Here is a 7,854-nt window from a genome sequence, read left to right on the forward strand (position 1 = left end):
CACACACACACACACACACAACAACACACACACACACACACACACACACACACACACACACACACACACACACACACACACATATATATATATATATATATATATTATAGGAGCGCTATAATGACGTGGTGAGAGGCGAACAGCTGGAGACGGCCGGTGCGGGCCTGCCTTGTAATCATGAGCTCACGGGGCGATGACAGGTGCCCCATTGTTGTCGCCACTCCGCGCAACGCTAAAGCAGTGAGCGCGTGTTTTTAAAACAAACACAATTATTGTCGCCGCGGCCGCCGCTACCGCCGCCGCCACTGCTGCTGCTGCTGCTGTCGACGTGCTCTCTATAGAAATCCTGTGGTCCAGACGAGAGGAAGGAGGAGGAGGAAGGGGAAGAGAAGGAGGAGGAAGAGGAGGAGGAAGAGGAGGGGGAAGAGGAGGAGGAAGAGGAGGGGGAAGAGGGGGAGAATGAGGAAGAGGAGGAGGAAGAGGTAAGATACAGCACTATTAAGCGGCAGCGGGGCTCTCGGCGATAGAGGAAAGAGGAATGTGTAGGGGGTCAGAGATGGGGGAATAAGATAGGGGAGTAGGAAATGTCCCTGATAGGAGGAAGGTATCAGGTGAGAGAGAAAAGAGAGTCGGTGAGAGGTGAAAAATCTATGTTTGCTGAAAGGGAGGGGAGATATAGTAGGAGACGAGTGCTAGGGAGAGGAGAAGAGGAGATAAGCGTGTAGAAAGAGTGGTTACTTGGGCAAGGAGAAAATGGTACGCTGCAACTGCACACACAGCGGATACCTTAAGACATCTAAATTCCTTCCGACTCCACACGCACTCACACATACACACACACACACACACACACACACACACACACACACACACACACACACACACACACAGTAAACTACCCCCACCCAAGAAAAAATTCCCTAACCTGATGGGAGAATTCCCCCTCGTCAAGAACAGGTTCCTTTAAAATCTAGGCGCATATGAGCGTTATCGCGGGTACAGTGCGTTCTTAATTAGCGTTAATTAACGTTCGCTTTCGGTTCGACATCGTGCGGTGAAGCCTGACGGTATCATAGCAGCTGCAGTTGGTTGAGCATGATGGCAGTGTGGATGGATGGATGCATGTCTGCTCACACATGCTGAGCTTTGCTGTGATATTGATACATGCATTATCGCATGTATTACAGCGTCAGCACCGGGGCGCACCGACGCGCGGCTGATCGACGTGCAGCGAGTTCTGCTCAAATTTAATCAAATTAACTTCGAAACAATCTATAAGTACATCTGTATTTATACGCGCGTGCGTCCGTGCGTGCGGACGCGCCTTTGAGTGAGTGTGTGCCTGCGTGTCTTTATACGGTTATACATACACGCACACACACACGTGACATATATATATATATATATATCTTCTGCCAATCGGCCACCAACATAGCACACCAACGCTCACCCCAGACCACCCACCCCTGCCCCTCCGTATACCCATAATCCGACTGCCCGCTTTCACAATTTTGTTCATGAACAATTTATTAGTCCGCATCGTTTCATTTCGTAGAATTGCGACGACGTTAGATAAACTAGCCTCAGCGCCTACTAATGATGAAGTATAGCAACGCGCGCCCCTAGCGGCGCACCCGCGCACCATTCCGCTTTCATTCTAACGCAGACATTTTACATTTTTATCGTGTTCAATTATTTACGAACCACGATTATTTATACTCACTGATATTACTGTTAGGTTACCAACGGCGATGGTGCGCAGGGTAACGTTGTCAAAACAATGATTAGTCCTGGGATTTGCCATGGTCCTAACACTTCGCTGTAATGCGGGTTTTTGCGGAAAAATTCTATAAATGTAGATATATTAAATGTTGCGCTAAAAACGTGCTCAAATGGAATCCGTCCTAACCTATAACATCCATCTGCATTAACGGTCGGCAAGCTACACCATAGTAGACAACTAGACTGATCCCATGGAACATGAGTGAATAATTACAAATAATGACAAATTTATCACTATTCATACTTGATAGATGTCACTGCTTGCTGTATATATATTATTGATACGTTATCATCCGAGCATGAGCACTACCATGGACATGTTTCGTCTTCCAATGATCCTTCTAACCCAGCATTTTCGTTTCTGTCATTTCATATTGGAATTCCCTTCATTCTTCTCTGGTTAATTTGTAAAATTGAAACTTTTCTACGGCATGCAGTTCACAGTGTCGATGTATCGATTTGATCATCTTGGACTCTCTCCGTCTTCGGTATAGCCCCTGGGATTTTGAAGACTAATCCTTGGAGAGATTACGAGGTAGCAGCTTGCTTATTTGCTAAGCACCTGTCCAGACGGCAACAATGAATATATATGTTTGGAGGTAGAAAACTGAATCGACTGTTCACTGCTACCACCTGTCATGTGCCCGCCATTCTGCACTTAATTATACGGTTATCATTGAATCAATGCCCGCACATCATACACATTTACAAATTCAAACAACAAAACGAAAGCAATGCTGCTGCGCGCATTATTTAGTCAAATACGCTCAGTTCACGTCGGTTGCCACGGCAACAGAAACAAACACGTTTGTTAGCCGCTAGACTTTGAGTCTGCTCGCGTCCTACGTCATTACAAATCAAACATTTGCCATCTTTTGTGAAAATTTCTCTGGTTCCAGTGAATGCCATTGTTATGCTTTATTATATATATATATATATATGCATCGATTTCGCTACGCTTCTACGCATGTAGTAATGTAAGTGATACAGCAACGGCTTGAACAATTTGACCAAATCGTCCGTACGTACGTGCACACATACTCATACATACATAGCTATATATATATATAGAAATGTAAATATATATATATAACTATGATCCATGCACGGGCTTTGATTTACTGTAGGAAAAACTAGCCATTGTTAAACGGTTTAAAGCTTTGTCGTGCGTCACGTTGGTATCGACCTTGTCATCGTACTCGAGTGTATTATTCATGCTCCACCGTGCACCGGCTCACAGACGCAGTCACGATACACGGTGCGCTTCACGTGAACTACATGTTAGAGCTTACTTCGCGATGCAGAGAATCTGCTCTACCCACACACACAAGCGCCATGCGAGGCAAGGAACACATAGGTATTACACGTTGCGCGTACTCAACACGCTATAAAGGTCACATTGGGACGCAACGGCTTGACGTGTTGTTTTATAGTCAATTAAAAATACCGACGCCACCGTGGTCATCTCCAACTCCTTAAAAACTTAGGTGAACACGCACGCCACGTCAATAGCTGTTAGCGTTGGATACGAAGTATTCTACCCCTCGTTATTATTCTGAGCGGTTTGCTTGAGAAAAAAAACAAACAAGTTCGGCCACTAAAATGACGTATGGTAAATTCGCGCCTCGAAAATGTGTCTGCGCTACTTAACTAAGAAGTTTTGTTGTAATAATTTTGTTATCGTTTCCATTATAATAGTCATCGTCGCCATCATTGACATCAACGCCATCATCATCATCACCATCATTATCACCATCATCATCATCACCATCACCATCACCATCCTCATTCTCATGCTCACCATTATCATCATCACCATCATCATCATCATCATCATCATCATCATCATCATCACCATCATCATCACCATCATCATCATCATCGTGGTCGTCAACATCATCAGCATTATCATCATCACGGTCATCGCTGGCAATACTATTCTCTCCATTAGCGATAGGTTTTTATGACAGTGTGTTTCATCAGATTGTTCGGGTGACCGCCCCACCTGTCACGCTCGCACGCACACACACACACAACAGCATCACACACACAGCACACGACACACACACACACACACAAGCTGGCCGAGCACACTACTGGCACACACACACACAAACCACACAGCACCACAACACAGGACACACAGAGGGGGGAAGAGAGGAGAGAGCGAGAGAGAGAGAGAAGAGAGAGAGAGCTGAGAGCGAGACAACACACACACGAGAGAGAGAAGGAAAGAGAGAGAGAGGAGATGAAGGGAGACGAGACGAAAGAGAAGAGAGAGAGGGAGAGGAAGAGCGCAGAGAGAGAGAGCAGAGAGCGAGCGCAGCAGAGAGACAAACGAAGAGATCTATCTATAACACGATAGCATAACACTAGTAAATATATACACAGCACTTTCGAACGGGAATTAGATGCACGGTAGACGGCACAAGGAGAAGAAGTAAACTCATGGATAGAGGGTGATAAAGATAGAGGAGGAGAAGAGCGCAGAAGGGAAATATTAATAATATAAAGAGAAGAAGATAAGATAGAGAGAGACACAAAACACACACACACACACACACACACACACCACATACAGCACACCACCACACACCCACACACACCACAGTACACATACACACCAGGCCACACACCACACACACACAACACCACATACACAACACATACACATACATCATACACGTACGAACAAACACACACCACAGCACACCAGGGACAGAGAGAAGGGAGGGAGGAAGAGAGAGAGGAAGGAGAAGAGACGGGGAGGAGAGACGAGACGCAGAGACGAGAGAGAGAGAGAATGAGAAAGTAATACGAAACAGAAACACGCACGCACGCCACGCACACGAACACACACACACACACACATACACATACACACAACACAACCCACGCACGCACGCACGCCACGCACACCACACACACCCCGACGGGAATTAGATGCCATCACGTCACACACCTACGAATGTCGCAAACACGCTAACACGCTAACCAACGGCACAGAAGCGACGGCACACCACACACTGACACTGGATAAAGCAACGCAGAAGCGAGCCACAGCAAGCGACGAGCAACACCCAGAAACAATATACAACTAATACATAATCATATATAAATAAAGCAGAGCAAGCGAGAGAAAAAACTGACAGAGAGACGACAACGCTAGCGACGAACACAGAGAGCGGAGGGAGAGAGAGCAGAGGAGAGAGAGAGACACAGCGAGCAGACGCGACACACACACAGAGACACGCAAGCCACACACACACACCAGAGAGAAGAATGAGAGATATAGAAACAACGGGACATTAGATGCCACGCAAACGCCCACACACCGTAACGTTCAATGGATCGAGACACGGAATCACACACTATCACAAACGACTAGTCAGAGCGCGCGAGAGAGCGACGCAAAACGAGAGAACATATAATACCATACATAATAAAGGAGGAGAAAAGCGATGAGACGAACGTGCACAGTGCCACACACGCGCGAATCAACGCACCACGCACCACGCACACGCATCACGCCACACAGCACACACGCCATACACCAGCCACACACACATCATCCATACCAGTATCATATATACACACACACAAGCAGCATACCACACACGTCGCAACACACACCATCGGCTCACCACACACACACACACCACACACACACCCAATACACCCAACTACAAACACGAGGCGCACACAGACACACACACAGCCGGGCGCACACACACGACAACTACGACAGAAAGGGAGCAGAAGAGAGCGAGAGGAGAGAGAGAGAGGATGAGAGAGAGAGAGCCAGAGAAAGAGCACACAAGCAGCCAGGGAGAGGACCAATGAGAAAGATTATAGATATCAAATCCGAGAGACAGACAGTCACCACTCTGACACAGCAACACACAAACGCACGTAACTCAAACATGGAGCAAGAGGCATAAAAGATAGAGAGGTAAGAAGAGCGAGAAAGAGCAAATCACACATTACTAAAAGGAGAAGAGAAAGATGACAGAGACAACCACACACAACAACACCAACAACCACCACAGACACAACACGACACACACATACACCGAGACGGGAGGGAGAAGAAGAGAAGAGAGAACAGGAAAATGAGAAGAGTGTGAAGAGAGAGAGAGAAAGAGAAAAAAAGACGGAGAGAGAGAGGAGAGAGAGATAACCGAGAGATAGAGAGAGAGAGAGGAAGAGCGAGAGAAAGAGAGAGATAGAAGAGAGAGAGAGAAGAGAAAGAGAGAAGAGAGAGAGAGAGAGAGGAAGAGGCGAAGGCCCCGGCCCACACACACACACCACGCGCAAAACCACAGCGTCACACACGTCACACACGTTACACACGTCTTGACCGCGTCCCTCCCCGTTAACAAGCCACGCTTACGGCACAGCGTGCTGTTGGCCTCCGTGGACGGCATCTAGTCAACGTGCTCGCCCTTATATGCATGCAAATCATCAACAAGTCACAGACCCTCATCCGCGTGATTGATTTTTGCATACGCAAATAGGCTCTGCCGATACGGTCATCGCTGATCGATGGGTGGCCGCCGCGCCGTGTACAGGTGTGTGTACAGGTGCGTGCGGCTGTCGGCAACTACTGACGGTGCCGAGCTGGGGCGGCGGGTTCGAGTCCCAGGAGAGGCGCCAGCGTATCGCGATTGTAGTGTCAGAGAATTCAGGCTCGATCGTAATGTATCCACAACGAATCGCATTGAGGGCCGTCACACGAGACAGACGGTTGGCTATATTATATATATATAATTATCTATTATATATCATTCATAGCGGGAAGTCTGAGTTAGAACGAACGGCTACACATAGAAGCTAGTTGTTAGGTTTAAGAGTTATGGGTAGAGCAATGGTAGGGTAATGGTAGGATAATGGTAGAGCAATGGTAGGGCAATGGTAGGGTAATGGTAGGGTAATGGTAGGGTGATTGTGGGGTAATGGTCGGGCAATGGTAGGGTAATGGTAGGGCAATGGTAGGGTAATGGTAGGATAATGGTATGGTAGTGGTAGGGTTAGAACTCAAAGATCGTCGTTAAAAGGATCCTCTGGCGGCAATTAATCGTTCAGCATATGTAAATGGTCACAGATGCATGGTTAGGACTAGGGTGTAGCGTGTGTCTTCTAGTGCAGAACGCACACGTAGAGATTGGCGGTTAGCGTTAGATTTTGCTTGGTGGCCTATGAATCGACCGCTATCTGTACATACACGCCAGTATTCACGATGCAATTCTAGAGTCACTAACGCACAGCTATATAACGAGACTGGCCGCGCTCGTCTATTTGTACGCAGCCTTCCGTTCAGTCATAGGTAAGCTCTTACACTCAGCATGCCTCAGCAAGATGATGATGTTGATGCAAGCACGCATGCATGCGGGGCGCACGACCGCTCGTTGCGCGTCACCTATTCATGCGCAGGTAAATTGATTGGCAGGGTAATCAATACAGGTAAGGTCATTATGAAATGAAAAATTACCAGCGCAGGGTTGCTGCGGCGGGTGTACATCTGCATACAGGCGCAACGAGCCTTCCCGCGTATAGCCTCGTCTGCGAGCTCCCGCCATTGTGCTTGCCTATATAACTACCATACGCGATACGGTGTTCCAAGCGCAGCCGATAATTACGCTTCTATTCCGCGCATTTTTAACCAACTCGCGTTCTTAACTCTGCACAGTAATACGGTCTGTAAGGCAAGCAGCTCATAGATCGCTAACCAACTAAGCCATGTATACGCAACACGCCATTCGTGGCTCTCACATGGGTACGGTCAATGTACGTGAGTCTATGGCGCTCACAGCTCTGCTTGAATATTAACTATATGCCATGCGTTCGCTCTAGATGCACAATAGAGCTGAGCACGCATGTTAGTGTGCAGTCGGAGCGCGACAAACGTTCTTCGAGCGACACTCTTACGCGCACTTCATCGTCAACATTAGTACACGTACTTGAGAGCGACAGCACGCGGGGTTTTACGCCGACTGGATTTGAAGCTTTTCTAAAAAACTGCGCGCGCGTTCTCTCTCTCTATCTCTCTCTCTCTCTCTCTCTCTCTCTCTC

The sequence above is a fragment of the Priapulus caudatus genome, unplaced genomic scaffold (assembly GCF_000485595.1).
Source record: "Priapulus caudatus unplaced genomic scaffold, Priapulus_caudatus-5.0.1 Scaffold30, whole genome shotgun sequence".
Classification (NCBI taxonomy): domain Eukaryota; kingdom Metazoa; phylum Priapulida; class Priapulimorpha; order Priapulimorphida; family Priapulidae; genus Priapulus; species Priapulus caudatus.